The sequence below is a fragment of the Neofelis nebulosa genome, chromosome 5 (genome assembly GCF_028018385.1).
Source record: "Neofelis nebulosa isolate mNeoNeb1 chromosome 5, mNeoNeb1.pri, whole genome shotgun sequence".
Taxonomy (NCBI): domain Eukaryota; kingdom Metazoa; phylum Chordata; class Mammalia; order Carnivora; family Felidae; genus Neofelis; species Neofelis nebulosa.
In genome coordinates, this window is record NC_080786.1 from 63,738,204 (window position 1) to 63,758,711 (window position 20,508).

Consider the following 20,508-nt stretch of genomic DNA (forward strand, 5'->3'; position numbering starts at 1 on the left):
GTCAGCCCCCCTGCTTTCTGTCGACCACAGGGTTGAGTTCAGCCTGTGCTCTTCTCTGACACTCCCTTCTATTCCATTCCAGGGCGTTCAAGCCCAATGACTTGTTTTGAAAATGCTATCATTTGTTAACTTAGCTTTTATCTCGGTTGGATGCCTTTCCTGCTTTACTGTTTTCCTTTCAAGGAGGCTGAGCCAACACTTGAATCTGGGAGTTTTATTCAACACACCCCTGTCGTTACGTGAAGCCAAAGAAATTTTGATTAACAAGCCTACCCAGTTCACGGATGGCCTGTGGTGTGTTTCTGCCACCCTCTGAAAGGGAGATGAAGTGAATGGAGCTTCCATTTGGAATACTGGCCTGGTAAATAAACCCCCAGCAGGGTGGAACCAGAGGGAGAAATGTTTGTGTCTGTGTGGGGCAGCACCACTGCTATATCAAACTTGTTGTAGTTGCCAAGGGTGACACAGGACTCATGACTATAGTTCCAAGATCCTTGTCCTGCCCAGGCCTTTTCTGATGATGGTCTTCCCAGGCAAAGCAGAATTCCTCACTGGGATTCCTGGGGCTTGAGACACGAGGAGGGAACAAAAGGCAAGTCAGAAATTCAGAGATGGGATGATTGGAAAGAAGTAGTTACAGATTATTGGCAAGGAGCAGGACTGTTGGAAATATTGATCATCATCATCATCCTTTTGATGATGAAACTGATACTACTCAAACTTTTTGAGTAGTATTTTTTACATTTTTAAAAATTTACTTTTAAAATTTATTTTCAGGGGCGCCTGGGTGGCTCAGTCGGTTAAGCGTCCGACTTCGGCTCAGGTCATGATCTCACGGTCCGTGAGTTCGAGCCCCGCGTCGGGCTCTGTGCTGACAGCTCAGAGCCTCGAACCTGTTTCAGATTCTGTGTCTCCCTCTCTCTCTGCTCCTCCCCTGTTCATGCTCTGTCTCAAAAATAAATAAGTGTTAAAAAAATAATAAAAACATTCTTTAAAAAAAATAAAAAATAAAATTTACTTTCATAATCATCAATCCACTTGTTTTTAAAAAACTTTGAGGGCCAGAATCATTCAGGATAGGGGAGACCATGATATAATGGCATTGATAAAATGTATATGCCCTAGAAGGCTGAAACCATCAGCTGAGGCTCAATATGGGTAGAAAGGACAGAATTTAAAAGTTAAAACTTAAAAACAAAAACATCATAAGATTTGGAAAAGAACATAGGAAACCAATTTTAGCACCTTGTTGGAAAAGGGGGCAGGTTTTGCTTGTCAATTCACAAAATCTAGAAACCTTATAGGGGAAGATGATTTGACAACACCAAGATTTTTAAAAATGTTGTTTTGTTCTCTTATCTTTCATTAGCTGTTTGGAGATTCTTGTCTATCTGCTCATGATTGAGATTGCAAGAAAGAACTGACTGGAACCTGTGTGTGTGTGTGTGTGTGTGTGTATGTGTGTGTGTGTGTGTAAGGCTTGTTAACTCAACTTCCCTGTTGGGTGATATGGGCGAGCCATTTCTTTAGGAATTCCCAAAGTCTTTATATTAGTTTCCTTTCGCTGATGCAACAAATTAGCACAAATTTAGTGGCTTAAAACAACATAAATTTATTATCTGACAGCTCTGGAGGCCAGAAGTCTTAAAGAAGTCTCACTGGGCTAAAATGAAGATGTTGGCAGGGTTGTGTTCCTTTCTGAAGGCTCCAGGAAAGAATTTGTTTTCCTATCATTTCCAGCTTCCAGAGGTTGTTTGCATTCCTTCCTCCTGGCCCTCTTCCATCTGCAAAGTCGGCAATGGCAGGTTGAGTCTTTTTCACATCTTATTAGTGTGAGCTCTTCTGTTTCCCTCTTCCACATTTAAGGAAACTTGTGATTACTTAGGTCCACCTAGATAATATATTTTAGGGTATATATATTTTAGTGTCAGATGATTAGCCATCTCAGTTTTCCTTTGCTGGGTGTAATCTAACCTGTTCACAGATTTCAGGGATTAAGATGTGAACATCTTTGGTGGGTCTTTATTCTGCCTACCACAGGTGTGCATACACTCAGACTGATGAGGGATAGAAGCAGAAAATTGCTCATCTTTAGCCCGGAAGGCTGACCTAATAGCCTGCATAGTTTTGATAAGGATCAAATACCTGCTGGTTGTTACATTCTTAAAGGGTCTCATGACTGCCTGTAAATCTCACCGATAGTTAATGTTGAGCTGAATGATAAGCACCAGAGAAATCCTGTGAAAGTAGTTTTCCGAGTAGAAATTCGAGGAAGACATTTATGATCTAAGACTCTCTGAATGTCCCTCCCTCTTGAGCACTAAGCATAGAACCACGAGCCTCCTACAGCAAAAGTGTAGCCCTTTCTGTCCATGAGTCCTGTCCCTGTGCTATTTAAATAACCTTACTAACTTACACCGTAAAATGTTTCAAGAATTCTTTCTTTTTTTTTTTTAAATTTTTTTTTTCAACGTTTATTTATTTTTGGGACAGAGAGAGACAGAGCATGAACGGGGGAGGGACAGAGAGAGAGGGAGACACAGAATCTGAAACAGGCTCCAGGCTCTGAGCCATCAGCCCAGAGCCTGACGCGGGGCTCGAACTCACGGACCGTGAGATCGTGACCTGGCTGAAGTCGGACGCTTAACCGACTGCGCCACCCAGGCGCCCCTCAAGAATTCTTTCTTGACCATCACACTCAATGATCCCACAATAAAATGCAGAGAAAAAGCCTGGAATGATATATACCTAACTATATACAATAACAGCGATTGCCTCTAAACAGGGAATGTCCCTTGAGAGAGAAATAAGGGAGAACTTTGATGTTTTACCTGAGGATTTATCGTCCCTTTTACCTTGGAGTAACAAACCATAACTTAAACATGTTGAAACATATTAATAAAATAGTACTGAATTTTAATTATTTATATTTGTCATTTGAACATAATGTATGTGATATTGTGATAGAATAAGAAATATACTTCAGTGTTCAGCTCCACCTCTGGCCAGAGCTCCTAAAACTCTTGTAATTTCCTAAGTGATAAGAGCAATAGGGACATCTTTTGTTACGGTATTTGGTTTTTGTCCCTGGTTCTGAATAAGTGTGCAGTGTATAGAGAACTGTCCTGTCTCCTCTGGGAACTACACTGGAGTCAGATGGAGTGGAAGGTGTGTGTAGAGGGAGATCAATGTTGAAGTTCACCGAAAGCTGATGTATTTCCTATCACATTCTTCTACCTTGGTTATGACTTGTTAGTTACATCATCAGGTGCTTCCATTTCATGAGTCACATGGCATTTCCCTGGCTTTTGTTTTTGGTGCACCACCCTCTGAAGAGGGTCTTCTTTGTCTTAGTCTTTCACTTTCCCTTTTAGTCATTTTTTCTCTCATTGAAGCGTTTCTTCTTTCTTCAACTTCTTTTTTCAACTATTTTTATACTCATTGAATCACTTACATTTGATTAAATAAATATTTTAAAATACAGGAAAGTATTTGCAAAAATATATGCTCAGAGATGCATATTTTATCAAAAATGCTTTTTATGTGCTACTTTTAAAGTAAGTGGCATTAGCTTCAGTTACACTTAAAGAAATTCTAAGCTTACTTTAAAAAATGAAATACTTGAGGGGCACCTGTGTGGCTCAGTCAATTAAGCACTTTGACTCTGGATTTCAGCTCAGGTCATGATCTCATGGTTTGTGGGATCAAGCTCTGAGCTGACAGCAAGGAGACTGCTTGGGATTCTCTCTCTCCCTCTCTCTGCCCCTCCCCTTCTCATGCTCTCTCTCTCTCAAATAAGTAAATAAACATTAAAAACACCCAAAACAAAAACAAAAAAACCCCTGAAATACTTGAACACATATAATTCTTCTAAGGACTACCTATCTCACATCTGTGATAGTAAATACTTGTAAATTAACAGGTGTGGTTCTCACACGATCATAAGATGCTTGAATGTTCATTGGCTAGTGGGACGACATGAAAAATCACATCAAGCTATGCCCAACTCTTAATTTGAGAAAGAGAGAGAGGTTTCCAAGCACAGAAGAATTAGGGTTTGGAATGGGTCAGTATGTGGTACAGTCTAGAAGAATGGCTGCCCAACTCTAGCAGATTAAGAATTGGGGGAGCAGAGGTACTGGTTAACTCTATTTGTGGACAATGGATTCTCCAGGCGGCCCTTTGCCCCATCCAGTGGAGACACCGAGGAAGGCCTGCGGCAAGGAATGGACAAGGTGTGACTCAGAACTGAGGTTAGAGAATAGCATCCTCCAGGGAGGAATTTTCATTTCTGCTAAGGCAGAGAGACTAAGACAGGGAGACTCTTCCTGTTTCCAAAGAGTCCAACAGTAGAAACACCATCCTTTGAGGCCCTATCTGTAGGGGCAGGGAGGGGCATGTCAGTGGTCCTAATAAGTGGTAACAGCTATGACCACAGAAAAAACCTCACACTTTCTTGACTTCATGGCCCAAACCACTCACTGGTGTAGTCAACCCCTGGCCATTCATTCTGTAAATATTTCATCCATTCTACCTATTTACAACTATGACATGTTCTTTGGCAGTCTTTGTGTTTTTTCTACATTGTTTTCTATATTAGGTTGTCTTCTTCAGGAATGAGCCTGTGTTTTTATAGCTTCTTATGAATATGCAACACAGATTGTACACAAATGTACACAGATTGTACACAAAATTGTTGATGAGGGTTGGAACTAGAGAAAGGGGGGCTTTCATTATGGGGAAAATGTCAGGGTCTGGACCCAACAGCCAAGAAAGAATTCTTGAGGTATCCTTGGTGCAAAAAGGTGGTTTTATTAAAGCATGGGGACAGGACCTGTGGGCAGAAATTGCTGCCCTGGGATTGTGAGAAGTGACTGATTATATACCTGAGAGTTGAGGGAGGTAAAGGTAAGGGGAAGTTTCCAGAAGGATTTTCCTGTGCTAAAGAAAACTCACAGGATCTTGGAAGCCTGGCTATTGTCAAGTTAAATTTATTTTTCCCTTGAGCAAGGCATTAACATTAATACACTTGGGAGTTCTTGGAGGAATGTCCTACTCTGCCTGTCTCAAGTATTTGTCAATGGGCTGTAGGTTATAAGGAAATTTAATTTTATCTATCATTTCCTTCTGCTTTTGTTCCCCCCATCATTCAGACTCATGAATTTGGGCAAATTTCAGAACTGAAATATTTGAAAAGAGAGAGTAAAAAGATTTTTGTTGATGTTGTTGTCATTGCTATTTTCCAACAAAACACAAGACATTTTGTATCCAGTACTCTTGAGGCATTTATTTTACTCAAATAAATAAAAGTAAAGGGAGTCAGTATACCCATAAAAGACATTAAAAAGTAATATTCCAATTAGAGATGCTAAATTGCACATATATATTTAATTCCATTTTCTCCCCAAATCCCACTAAAACATCAATAAGGTGATTTTTTAAAATGTTTATTTTTGAAAGAGAGAGAGAGCAGGGGAGGGGCAGACAGAGGGGAACAGGGGATCTGAGGTGGGCTCTGTGCAACAGAGACCCCCATGTGGGGCTCGAACTCATCAGCCATGAGATCATGAACTGAGCCGAAGCCAGATGCTTAACTGACTCATCCAACCAGGCACCCCAATAAGGTGATTTTTAAAGCATAAATTCACAAGAAAAAGAAATGGAGGAGAAGACCATGGCAACGACATTTTGGAAACTGGGATACTAAAGGAGTGATGGCTGGTAATAGTGGACCAGAGAAAGCTAAATTCTGATCTGGCAGATAAGAAAAAAATCTGAGCAGAACTGTCGATGAGCTCAGGATTTGATGGCACCATGACTCTAGAAGTGAATAGTATGCGTGTGGTTAAAGACAAGATTCACTGAACGTACACTAAAAAAACAGTTAGATCCTGAGATTCCGGACCCCTCCCCCAATTCAAATGACTGCCATTTGCCTCTCCTCGATCCTGGATGAAGACTGGAGATTTATTCTCTGGATACTATAACAGAGGGTCTTTGGCATGGGGGACTTGAGGATACTGAATATTGTAGTTATTGTTGCTGCATAATTACCTCCCTGCCCCTCAAAAAACACCCTAAATGGGACAGAACAGCCATTTTATTATACGTGTATATTCTGTGTCAATTAATCAGACAGTGTATGGCAAGACAGCTTCTTTTCTGCCCTATGTGTCTGGGGTTTCTCAGCTGGGACGACTCAATGATTTGGTGCTGGAATCATCCGAGTTGTCTCCATTCAACATGTCTGGCAGTTGATGCCCTTGATTAGGGCCTCAGCGGGGCTCAGTGGCCAGAGTGCCTTTCTGTGGCTCCCAGTGTGGTCTCTGCCTGGGATTGCTTGGGCTTCCTCACGGCATGGTGGCTGGATTCCTAAAGCAAGCATCTGTAAGAGCAAGGGAGGAGGATATGGGTTTCTTGTCTAGCCTCTTCCAAGATATGGTATTCCAAAGAATGAACTCTGCCTACAGTGTTGAATTATCCACGCATATCTCAGAACAATAACCACAAAAAACACATTCTCCATGTCAGGGAATTGAATTTTTCTCAGAGGCTGCTTTGATTTTGAGTCCAACTCTGACAATCCCCATAGAAGCCCCATTTGACTCCAAAAATTATTTTTGCAGGGACTTCAGTTCATGTTGATTCAGTCATGTTGACTGCCTTTAGAGCTCAATGGGAATGGTTCTTCTGTGTTAAGTTCAATCTTTGAGATGGTTTGATCACTATGTGATTGACATTAATCAGATAAGCATTTACTTTATATCTTTGGTCACTTCATATTTAGGCTGCAAATTTATCACTTAAGTGTCTGCTAAGCCCAACTCTTTACAGAGTGTTCCTGCAATTTGCATATCCTAACTTGAGGTCATTTGAGGTGTCTTAGTTTTGGTGATCTCGGCTCAGGTCCTGATCTCATGGTTTGTGAGATCAAACCCTGCATCTGGCTCAGCAAGGAGCCTGTTTGGCATTCTCTCTCTCTCTCTCTCTGCCTCTCCCCCACTTGCTCTCTCTCTCTCTCAAAATAAATAAACTTAATAAAAAGAGAGAGAGAGAAAGAAAGTACATAGCAAGAAAGTGAAGTGGTAAAGAAGCTTTGCTTTTTACCCAGCCATCATCTTATGAAATATATTATTTAAAAAATGAACATTATGGAACACTATAAATGTGCTATTTGTATAGAGCCAAATTTAAAGAAATAAACTCCTATGTATATTTTAAGCATCTTATTGACTAAGCCTCATTGATGTTTCCTAAAATTTCCTGTATCTTTCTATAGACAGAGCCTTGACGTTTTTCTCTCCCTTTTTTGATTTTCCATTGAAGTCTCTAAGCTTATATGAAGCCTAACTCTGCAATGGAGTAACATAGATGTACTTATAGCAATCCACAGTTGCTCTCTGTTATTTTAGTCTTATTGCCATTCATTAAACTGAGGAAGAACTGTGAGCAGAGCGAGAAAAACACAGCATTACTCCTCTCCTCCTTGGAGGGGTGCCTCTATTCCTTCCACAGAGCAAAACCCAAAAAAGTAACACTGTGGTCACACTATATTCACACAGCAGTATAAAAACCTTTTCTTAATTAGAAAAAAAAGTATTCTGGGAAGATCTCACCCCTCCCCTAAATTCATAAACAACTCCACCCTAGAACCTGAGGTGATATTTTAAACAATTCAATGTATGCTGCATCTATGTGGCTCAGCCAGTTGAGTGTCTTGATTTCAGCTCAGGTCATGATCTCACAGTTTATGAGATTTAGCCCCACGTTGGGCTCTGCTCTAACAGTGAGAATCCCTGCTTGGGATTCTCTCTCCCTTTCTCTCTGCCCCTCCCCTGCTCTCTCTCTCTCTCTCTCTCTCTCTCAAACTGAACAATTGAACATTAAAAAACCCTCAATAGACTCACAAATATGGAGAATAAATGGAGGGTTACTGGAGGGGGTCTGGGAGGGGGGATGGGCTAAATGGGTAAGGGGCATTAAGGAATCTACTCCTAGACCAATGGAATAGAATAGAAACTCCAGAATTACCCCCAGAAATGTAAGGCCAACTAATCTTTGACAAAGCAGGAAAGAATATCCAATGGAAAAAAGACAGTCTGTTTAACAAATGGTGCTGGGAGAGCTGGATAGCAACATGCAGAAGAATGAAACTAGACCACTTTCTTACACCATTCACAAAAATAAACTCAAAATGGATAAAGGACCTGAATGTGAGACAGGAAACCATCAAAACCCTAGAGGAGAAAGCAAGAAAAACCCTCTCTGACCTCAGCCGCAACAATTTCTTACTTGACACATTCCCAAAGGCAAGCAAATTAAAAGCAAAAATGAACTATTGGGACCTCATGAAGATAAAAAGTTTCTGCACTGCAAAGGAAACAATCAACAAAACTAAAAGGCAACCGACGGAATGGGAAAAGATATTTGCAAATAACATATCAGACATATCCAAAATCTATGAAGAGCTCACCAAACTCCACACCTAAAAAACAAATAATCCAGTGAAGAATTCAGGGCAGAAAACATGAATAGACACTTCTCTGAAGAAGACATCCAGATGGCCAACAGGCACATGAAAAGATGCTCAACATTGCTCCTCATCAGGGAAATACAAATCAAAACCACACTCAGATATCCCCTCACGCCAGTCAAAGTGGCTAAAATGAACAAATCAGGAGACTATAGATGCTGGAGAGGATGTGGAGAAACGGGAACCCTCTTGCACTGTTGGTGGGAATGCAAACTGGTGCAGCCACTTGGAAAAAACAGTGTGGAAGTTCCTCAGAAAATTAAAAATAGATCTACTCTATGACCCAGCAATAGCACTGCTAGAAACTTACCCAAGGGATACAAGAGTGCTGATGCATAGGGGCACTTGTACCCCAATGTTTATAGCACCACTTTCAACAATAGCCAAATTATGGAAAGAGAGTAAATGTCCATCAGCTGATGAATGGATAAAGAAATTGTGGTTTATATACTCAATGGAATACTACATGGCAATGGGAAAGAATGAAATCTTGCCTTTTGTAGCAACATGGATGGAACTGGAGAGTGTTATGCTAAGTGAAATAAGTCATACAGAGAAAGACAGATACCATATGTTTTCACTCCTATGTGGATCTTGAGAAACTTAACAGAAGACCATGGGGGAGGGGAAGGAAAAAAAAAAAAAAGGTTAGAGAGGAAGGGAGCCAAACCATAAGAGACTCTTTTTTTTTTTTTTTTTTTTTTAATTTTTTTTTTCAACGGTTTTTATTTATTTTTGGGACAGAGAGAGACAGAGCATGAACGGGGAAGGGGCAGAGAGAGAGGGAGACACACAGAATTGGAAACAGGCTCCAAGCTCCGAGCCATCAGCCCAGAGCCTGACGCGGGGCTCGAACTCACAGACTGCGAGATCGTGACCTGGCTGAAGTCGGACGCTTAACCGACTGCGCCACCCAGGCGCCCCCATAAGAGACTCTTAAAAACTGAGAATAAACTGAGGGTTGATGGGGGGTGGGAGGGAGAGGAAAGTGGGTGATGGGCATTGAGGAGGGCATCTGTTGGGATGAGCACTGGGTGATGTATGGAAACCAATTGGACAATAAATTTCATATTAAAAAAAAAAAGGAATCTACTCCTGAAATCATTTTTGCACTATATGCTAACTAATTTGGATGTAAATTAAAAAAAAATTAAATTTAAAAAAAACCCCTCAATATATGTTTACATAATTTGCAAATGAGCTTTCATCCTTACCAAAAATGTTATAAACAGCTGTCGGTTTCAAAGCAAAATAGTTTAAACTTGATTTTTTTAATTTAAAAATGTTATTCAAAGAACTTTATATGTTTTTTAAAAGCACTTTTTTATAAACTATTTTTTATGTTTATTTTTATTAAAAATTTTTTTTAATGTTTATCCTTTGAGAGAGAGAGAGAGAGAGAGCGTGAGCAGGGGAGGGGCAGAAAGAGAGGGAGACACGGAATCTGAAGCAGGCTTCAGGCTCTAAGCTGTCCGCACAGAGCCTGATGCGGGGCTTGAACTCACAAACCATGAGATCATGACCTGAGCCGAAGTCAGCCGCTCAACCAACTGAGCCACCCAGGTGTTCCTATGTTTGTTTTTATTTTTGAGAGAGAGAGAAAGACAAATAGAACATGAGTGGGGAGGGGCAGAGGGAGAGGAGACACAGGATCCAAGCAGGCTCCAGGCTCTGAGCTGTCAGCACAGGCCCAATGCAGGGCTCAAACTCACAAACCACGAGACCTGAGCCAATGTGGTGCTTAACCAACTGAGCCACCCAGGCGCCCCTTAAGAAAGCACTTTTAATCTCATTTTTTATGTATTGCTTCTGCGTGCTGAGTTCTACCTGATTGATGAAACATCCTTCTAGCTTCTACTTTTGCCCCACAGGCCCACCTCCAGCTGCTGGTCTCTCCTGCTTTCCCATTCTGCCACAGGTTATAGGGCCTCTCCTGGATCTTTTCTTCCAACTCCATTTCCATCCCCAGCACCATACAGGTGCACCATACAGGTCAGCTTCCTACTTTCGACAGGGCAGGAGCCCAAAAGAGAGGATGTGCCCCATCAATTATTTCTCCGAGTTGGAATCAGTTGGGAAAGTCTCCTCAGCCCCTCAGCTCATCATTCCCAGTGTAGAGTAAACAGGCTCAGTGGGCACACCTTTGAAAGGGAGAAATAAAGGTGAAGACTTTCTACTTGATCTAATCCAGACTGAGGATGGTGATAAGCAAGGAGCTAGGGCTAAGCACCAATTGTTAGGGGGATACAAATGGACCAAGACTGGAAATACAAGGGAATGAGCTTCCATTTAATGTGGGCAAAAAACAGGGGCATGCGTGGGTGGCTCAGTCGGTTAAGCATCTGACTCTTGATTTTGGCTCAGGTCATGATCTCACCATGACCTGAGTTCGAACCCCACATCAGGCTCTGTGCTGACAATGCAGAGTCTGCTTGGCATTCTCTCTCTATCCCTCTCTCTCTGTTCCTCCTGCTTGTGCTCTCTCTCTCTCTCTCTCTAAGTAAATAAATAAACTTAAAAAAGTTCTAAAAATCAGACTCTTTCAGGAGGAGATGTGATAATGCCAAAGATAGTCCCATTGTTGCCATTTCTTGAGATGTCCTCAGGGACACAGAATAGAGTCCAGGAGACTGTCAAGTTGAGACCAGTTTCTCAATGAGCTTATAGCATATTAGCAGAAAGAATGTAAATATTAAAACATACCACTTCCCTTCCACCTCACTTGGGAGCCAAATTGCAATCAGGAAAAATATATTCTTATTCTCTGTGCCCAGATGACCTCTCTTATAGTACGGAGATAACTTTGGCCATGGCACACTGTGAAAGAGCACGTTTTGCTAAATTGATTGAGACAATCCTCAGTCAATGTTCTCTGCCGCTGCCCTCACTGCAGTCTCCTCTGATGCCTGTTGACTCGCCTTTCTTCTCTACCTGGCCATGAACTCTCTGAGGGCAGGCACCATGTCTAACTCATTTTACCTCAGTGCTTATGCAGCGGCTGTCCCAAGGCAGGCATGTTTATTAAATCAAAGATTTGATGGGTAAAAATGAAAGAGAATTTGTTTCCTAAGGTCTAAATTTTGAGTAGGCATCTATCTTTGCTACATATAAACTCATTGCATTTTTCCTTTTTCTTTCTTTTCTTTCTTTCTGTCTTTCTTCCTTCTTTTCTTTTCTTTCTTTCTTTCTTTCTTTGTTCTCTTTCTTTCTTTTCTTTCTTCCTTTGAATCTGGAGTCATTGATTTTTTTTTTTTTAATTTTTTTTTTCAACGTTTTTAATTTATTTTTGGGACAGAGAGAGACAGAGCATGAACGGGGGAGGGGCAGAGAGAGAGGGAGACACAGAATCGGAAACAGGCTCCAGGCTCCGAGCCATCAGCCCAGAGCCTGACACGGGGCTCGAACTCACGGACCGCGAGATCGTGACCTGGCTGAAGTCGGACGCTTAACCGACTGCGCCACCCAGGCGCCCCTGGAGTCATTGATTTTTTAAAAATATTCCCTCTTCAATTCAGGAGCAGATTCTCCTGTATTTAGGAAGCTATTTCCAGGAATCTATCAAGCCTAACCACGGAGCTGTTAGTCTTTTTTACTTTAGGGTTTGAAGGACTTGTGTGAGGCAGGCCCAATTTACCAAGAGCTGACCCCATTCATTGAACCAGGTGGCCCGAGGAAGAAGAAAGCCAGCAGGAGCCCGGTAAGAAGACTATTGTCTAATACAACAGGGAAACTGTGGAATTAAATCTAGACTGGTGAGTGTCAGACTGACAGTCTGTCCAAGGTTTACATGCCCTTCTCCCTCTCTAGCTGTCAGCTTCTTCGGGCAGGGATCGAGTCTTCTCTGCATTCCCAGGACCTGGTGCAGCTTAAGCAGAAACATCTGGAGATAGGCAGACTAAAAATGGGAAAGCCCATATGCAGGAATAATGAGAAAGTGGGTTCTTTCTCATATGGCCCCCATCAGTGGGGGAGGAAGGGAGGAAGACAACTTTTGCTAAGCACTACCTGTAAGACAGACACTGTGTATCATATTTTTACATACATTGCAGAAGGCCATTATTTCCAAAATTTCTGAGACTTGATTTGTCCTATATTAACAATATTTCTACAGTTTGAATATCTTAACTCCAAAGAGCAAAATAATAGACAAATAATTTTCCAGGCCAAAAGATGTGGTAAAAAAATTGTTTTGAAAGAATTTTGTTTTTAAAACTCCTTTATTTTATGTAAATACATCTTGCAAATCAGTTGAAGGATGTAGCACGTATCCATCATTACTTTGCATAGATTAAAAACATCTGGATATAACTAAAAAAGGGGAAAAAAGAGTATCTTGTTAAACTCCTAAATCTTTAGACATGTAAGCATGTATACAAAAAAGATACATTCTACTTAGTTTTTCTCAGAATGAAAATTGGAATTCACGATGCTCACTCATTACCTTAAAACTGGTGTGATACAGGGGCACCTGGGGGACTCAGCCGATTAAGCAGTTAGGCGTCCGACTTCAGCTCAGGTCATGATCTCACATTTTGTGAGTTCGAGCCCCGCGTCGGGCTCTGTGCTGACAGCTCAGAGCCTGGAGCCTGTTTCAGATTCTGTGTCTCCCTCTCTCTCTCTGCCCCTCCCCGGCTCATGCTCTGTCTCTCTCTCTCTCTCTGAAAAATAAATAAACATTAAAAAAAATAAAAACACAAACAAAAAATTAAAAAAACTGGTGTGATATACATATATACAAATATACATATATATGAAAACTTTTTATTCTTTGGAAATGCTTGTTGGTCTGTGTCACTTCTCTCACCTTTGCGAGTTGATATAATTGCATCTGCGAAACAAAAGGTGAGATGACGCGACAGCTTCTTGTAGAAGGTTTCTTGTCTGTCTCCTCTAACAGAACCTTTCCTTTCCAAGCTCCCCTCTCGGCCTGTGCATCTGGAATATTTCCATGAAGTCTATGATGTCCTCACAACGTCACCCAGCCTAGGTGGAGCCATGGTGGCCCATCCATCAGGGTTCCTTCCCCTTCGTCTGTGAGCCATGGCGACATCACTCTGCAGTACGGGAAGCCAAGAATCACAACTATTACACCAGTCCCTGCTGGAGGCCTCCTCTGCTCAGACTCCCCTGGAAATGATCTTCTGTCTTGTCTTCTAATCCTCCTACTAACCACCACTCTACAGGTGAGGCACCTGATACTCAAAAGGGTTTAAATACTGTTAATTTGCCTGTCATCACACATGAAGTAGGGCCTGGAATCCAGAGAGTTAGGACTTGAATACAAGTCTGCCTGCCTGCAAAAGCTCTACTCTCTCCTTCGCTCTGGGAGATTCATTGATGAGAACAACATGTAATTAGGGGAACTACTGGGCAATAGGTATAACTTTAAAACCACAAACTGGAGTATATGGGAGATGTCCCTGCTTCGTTTGTCCATAACTCAAAAGAATTTCTTTGACAAGACCTCATTCTGCTGGAGGTAGAACTCTAAGTCAATCCAGGTTGCCTTCCTCCCAATTTCTCTGGTTCTATCCCAGTCCCTGGAAGACTTTGGGGTGCGGGGGGCAGAGGCAGGCATCTGGTTCTTATTTGTTGTCTGCTAGCTCTGGGGCCACTAAACCATCCATCCTGCTCTCAGGTCATGCCCAGCATTCCTCAGTCTCATGACAAACACCCTTCATACCTAATAGCTCTCTCTGTTGCTTTTGTGCCCCTCTGGGGACGTGATTCTCATCGTGCAGCACCTCTGGGGGTTGTGTGGAATCAGTCTCCATTTCTGGACCATGCTGTGGCTGGTGGATTTTGTGAGGTCCTCTGAGGCCTTGTCTGCCCAGACTTACGCAGCAGGTATTTAATCTCTAGGGTATTGCTGTTTTCCGGGTCATGTACCTGGATAGCAGGCCACAGGTGTCCTCTCCCCTCAGATCCCACCTTCTGTTCTGAGAGTTCTGCCTCTTTCACCTGATTGTAAAGTAAGCTCCTTACAGGCAGGGATTGTGTTGAATTCACCTTTGTATTCCAGTGCTTATTATTGAGTCTGGCAGACTAAAAGGACCCCTATAAATGCTTATTAAATTAATAATTGTCATCTTCCTAGATGTAAAGCTGTATCCACTTTTCCCTGTTGTGCTATGGTCTGTTTTCATAGCTTGCCACTATGAATATGGTAGAGAGCATAGACTTTAGATCATGAATGTTCTCTTTTAAGGACTGGCTTGTCACAACTTAAAGCACCAACCACATTCCAGAAGTCAGCTGTGTGTTCTCTAAGGATAGATTCTAGCAGATTCTGTTGGCATCTCAGCCATTTGCCCTCTCTCCTACAACTTTGGTGCATGCCAGCAGACTTCCAACTACCAATACCTGCATTCCTTTGCCCAAGGGCTTCCCTGGCCACAAAAGCCACATTGCCACCTGTGTCGCTGGAAATGCCAAGGTATTAATGCCTTCCAACAGGGGCTGTCAGTCAGTGACTGACAGGATTTGGTGAATAAATACCCCAGGTCCCCTGTCCCTAGGGTCGGATATATCTGAGGCAGATGTGTACACTAGCTCCAAGTGATTCTCCAAGTGATTCAGGGTACTAAGTGCCAGTTACACATAGTGGTAATTGGCTTAATAAGCATCCTTTAGTGGCTTCCTGCTCTTCCTATGTCACCTTCCCAGTCTTTTAACTCCAGATAAACCACTTGCCCTTGAATCTTTGTTTCATGGAGCTTCTTGGGGAACCCAACCTAAGAAACAGATTCACTAAGATCCTGAGGTAACTTTTAGTTCTGGATCTTCTGGATTATTTTAGGAAGTTGTATACAAAAATAATGAGAGAAGTATTGAGGGAGGAGGGAATGAGTCTAGAAGATTGCTGTGGGTTGACTATGAAGAAAATTGTCTAACTTTCATAGGATAGGGCTTGGAATGGCTTCAGAAGTGTTTCTTATAGGCATGCATTTCCTATTGGCTGTATTGTTATACATATATATCTATATATGATATATGTGATATATATGTTATATATGTGATATATATGATATATATATATATCATATATATATATATATATATGATATAATCTGAATGTAGGCAAGAATTTTTGCATATAGATGTTCAAGGAAGTATTTTTCCCTAATAGTGACACAACCTAATTGAGGGTCTAGTTAAATAATTATGACAAAATATGCTGTGTCTACTAAATGGAATAGAATGCATGCCCTTAAAATGCATACTTTAAAATTTTATTTATTTTGAGAGAGAGAGAGAGCATGCAAGCAGTAAAGGGGCAGAGAGAGAGCGAGAGAGAGGGAGTGAGAGAATCCCAAGCAGGCTCTCCACTGTCAGCGCAGAGCCCGACGCCGGGTTCGAATGCAGGAACCATTAGATCATCACCCGAGCCAAAATGAAGAGCCAGATGCTTAACCGACTGAACCACTCAGGCCCTTCTTAAAATGCGTATTTTAAAACATGACATGCTAACAGTATAGACATGCATGTTAAAGACAATTTCCTTTATCCATTGCTGGAAGCAAGAGTCCTTCTGCTTACACTTCTGCTTATAGTTCCTGTGACCCCTTAATAGTGATGCTTCTGAGAAGAAGCCTCAGGAGAAGGTGGAACTGGAAGGAGAACAGATATGTAGTATCTGGTCAAGTAGACAAAACTAATGTAAACAGCACAAACTGAGGGGATGGAATCGAAAGGAACTGTGTCTGCTGAGCTCTACTCGCCATCCCTTCCCCTCGGGTTGAATGTGTGCCCCCTGCCACCAGCACAGGGGTGATTGCGTGTCTGCTATTTATTGGGTGCCTGCTGCAAGCAACGCGCCATCTTAACAGTTTTAGAAACATCCTTTCTAATATTTCCAACAACCTCTGGGAAGAATATCACAATCTCCATTTTCTCAAATATGGAAAGTTAGGATCAAGATGGTGTAAGCAACCAGTCCACGATCATTCAACCATTCCACAGAATCCAAACTTTGGTGTTTCTGTTGGTTAGAAAATGAGGGCAAGGGACAGAAAAAATGACCTCTCTTATGTGATGGAGAAGTGATTACCGAGCTCCAAAATGCGAGTAAGGAAATGTGTCACTGCAGGAACTTAGAAAGTCCTAATCCATGCTGGGCTGGCTTCCGGTGTGGCCTCCTGCAAGGAGGTTACAAGGTAACCTTGTTCTCATCTTGTTTCCTTTAATTATGTATTGAGCCGACAGTAGACTTGCCACTGAATATGGAACAAAAGCTTGGCCTTTCCCTGAAGTTGCAGTTCTCGGGGCAGCAAACTATCACCAAACAGAAATTCCAGCTCAGAGGTGTGCATCTGGCCACGCGCCAGGGGCATCTGCTCCTGTGGAAGGAAGTGTTCCCTGGCTCTAAAGAGGTACAACAGGTTGGCTCAGTTGGCTCTTCTTTGGCTGGAGAGAGCAGATTACGAACATCTCCCAAGTCTTTTCGATGATGTCCCAAGCGTAGCTTGATACCAGCCATGGTGTAGGTATGTGCACCATGGAAATTAGCAAACACTGTAAGCGAAGGCTTTTATCTTGGAGATCCATTGATTATTGGGCCTTTCCCTGAAGGATCAAAGGCCATTGATTAGATACTGCCATCTGTCCTGCTGTGGCATATACAAGGTGGTCCATGGGTAATATCAACTGAGTCTACAAAAACATATTGGGGTTTTAGGGAGCTGATAAATATACCCATTTTCCCCAACCCAGGTCTGAACTAAGTAAAATACAAAGAACAGTCAGATAGATGGAGCCCAATGTATAAGCTCTTTTGGTGGTAAAGGCTAGGTTGGTGAATGTGGTTTAGGTGCAGCAAGAAGGGACTTCCTAATACTATACTCCAGAATCAAGCAGAACTACCCATCTGTCACAAGCTCATCTGGATGACCAAAAGCTTTTCCATATGGAGCTCTCTTCTTGAAAAACTTATAGTACTGAGAATCAGAACAGAAAGCTTGATTTCTTTGGGCAGTTTACTCTCTAGAATAAGGGTAGAGGAAAGGACTGAGCTCTCTTTGCCTGGTTCCTGTCACAAAGTCACTGGTAAGAGGAGTCCTCCTCTCTGGGGAGGAATCAGAGAGGGACCAGATAGACAGTAGAAGCATTTCTTGTACTGAGTGCCCACCACATGGAGGGAGATATCAGTTAGGGCCTGATAACCATTGTTCTATGAAAACCTAGAGACAACCAAGTGGGAAAGTGATGAAAAATGTAAACTGGATTCTATTTTTCCAGGTTCATAATTTATTGTACAAACTGAGTATCACAGGGTGAGTTGACATTAGCTTGTCCAGGCATGGGAACTTAACAGATGAGGTACCGACTATTTAGAGTTCATATGTGGCTTTCATAGCTGGAGGTTTTTTAGACCTTAACTTCAAGTATAAAACTACCAAAGCAATGCCGCTGCATGTGGCCAGTACACAATTCATTCTCCCTGTGGGAGTATTGGACTATTTTTTAATACCAGTGAAATGGAATTGGGCATCAGTTTCTGGTACTGCCATGATTTCAATCTGGCAAAAGACACAGATTCTGCAGCCCATACACAGCTACCTCTTGGCCCAGCTGGAAGAAGCCCTGTAAACTGGATTCTGTGGGTCTCAATATGGACACACTCTGCCTTCCCAGTATTGATGTTTTAAAAAGTATCAGATTGTCCTGCATCTGGAGGAATATATAGTGGTGTTCTTATCACACATACATACATACATACACACACACACACACACACACACACACACACACACCCTTCTGACTATGACATTGCAGATGGAGTCTACAAAAGTGATTGTAATCTATGCAAGCTTTTTATTTTTTTATTTTTTTAATATGAAATTTATTGTCAAATTGGTTTCCTTACAACACCCAGTGCTCATCCCAACAGTTGCCCTCCTCAATGCCCATCACCCACTTTCCTCTCCCTCCCACCCCCCATCAACCCTCAGTTTATTCTCAGTTAAGAGTCTCCTATGGTTTGCCTCCCTCCCTCTCTAACTTTTTTTTCCCCTTCCCCTCCCCCATGGTCTTCTGTTAAGTTTCTCAAGATCCACATAGGAGTGAAAACATATGGTATCTGTCTTTCTCCGTATGACTTATTTCACTTAGCATAACACTCTCCAGTTCCATCCATGTTGTTACAAAAGGCCATATTTCATTCTTTATCATTGACAAGTAGTATTCCACTGTATATATAAACCACAACTTCTTTATCCATTCATCAGCTGATGGACATTTACTCTCTTTCCATAATTTGGCTATTGTTGAAAGTGGTGCTATAAACATTGGGATACAAGTGCCCCTATGCATCAGTACTCCTGTATCCCTTGGGTAAATTCCTAGCAGTGCTATTGCTGGGTCATAGGGTAGGTCTATTTTTAATTTTTTGAGGAATCTCCCCACTGTTTTCCCGAGTGGCTGCACCAGTTTGCATTCCCACCAACAGTGCAAGAGGGTTCCCGTTTCTCCACATCCTCTCCAGCATCTATAGTCTCCTGATTTGTTCATTTTAGCTACTCTGGTTGGCATGAGGTGATATCTTAGTGTGGTTTTGATTTGTATTTCCTTGATGAGGAGTGATGTTGAGCATCTTTTCATGAGCCTGTTGGCCATCTGGATGTCTTCTTTAGAGAAGTGTCTATAGAAGCTTTTTATATTATAGGTCTTCTCCAACCCTGAGACATCTTGTGTAATCTGGCTACAGGTGAGAAATTCTTATGGGACCTGTCAGAGAGTAAGCTTTGCCTTTCCCTCTGCTCTGTGGGGTCTTTTTCCAAGGGTCTTGGGGATATCCAGACTTTACCCTGATACCACTGACTTCCAGTTTCTCCATTGGTTGTGAGCTAATGCAGCTTAAGGTGGCTGATCAGCAGACTTTATGAGGGGTGGCATTCCGTAAGGTGTCTTTACAAAGTTTCCTTCAGTGCATATTTCCCTGGTTTTCATTTAGAAAATGTGGAAATATTCTGCCCTTATCAAACTACTGGTATCCTGCCTGCTACAGCATTGTAGGCCAGAGAAGCCTTGAACGGTGTGGTTGAGCTGCTTTCCAGACTTAGCCCTTAGCTCTAGATCTATTACAGAGAAAATTCCCTAGAACTTCATATCCTCTTGGAACAATGAAAGGGCTATAACTCTTTCCACAGACTCTTAGTTTAATGTGAAAGACAACACCTAGTTGGTTACTGATATGCTTTTTGGGACATGAATTTGAATCCTGTGGAATTTCTCTTGTGCAAGTTGGGTCATGGTATCAGTCTCCTTCCACCAGCCTCAAAAGTCATCTTCTGTCACAAAACAATCTAGAATCTCTTCTGAGTCTAATTATGTTTGGATTATAATTTTTAAAGCTTGGGAGTTTAATTAAAACCAAAATGGGAGTGCACTTTACATTTTATTGGTTGGAGCTCTTCTGATTAATTGCATTAGATTGTTAGTACCTCCAGAAGATTTTCTTATTTTATTGACGTAAGCCTGGACTTTACAGGCAAACTCAGTGTTTGCTTGTTCATCTATTTAACAGCTGTTTAGTGAACGCCCACTGCGTAGTAGGCTCTGTGCTGGGCATGGAGGATAAATGCACACTCAAGGAGTGGAATGAAGAGAAAGGCACACTGGCCAAACATTACAGTGTAATGAGCAATGCAATGGTGGTTTACTAGAAACAGTGGAAGGATGGGAGAGATGTTGAAGGCAGCCTGGGTGAGTCATGAAGCACTTGAGCTAAACTTGAAGAATGATACGGGGTTTTCAAGAAGACACAAAGGCAAAGAGCCTTCCAGGCAGAATGGAAGGCTTAGAGAACATGGCATTTTGGGGAAGTTCAGTATTGGAACACCAAGGGCAAAGGAAGCAGGGGGTGAGGCCTACAGTTGGCCAGATACTGCTCTTACTGCTGTATATTAATTCTCTTGCCTAATTTTGACAACACTATGGAGGTGGTTCAACAGAGGAGAAAACTGAGCCTTAGAAGG

General features: G+C 41.9%; 1 pseudogene; it reads right to left on the reverse strand.

The window, feature by feature from the left end:
• Positions 1 to 17,862: 17,862 nt before the first annotated feature.
• Positions 17,863 to 18,045, reverse strand: LOC131513133 (ATP synthase membrane subunit K, mitochondrial-like; annotated as a pseudogene).
• Between the last annotated feature and the right edge of the window lie 2,463 nt (positions 18,046 to 20,508).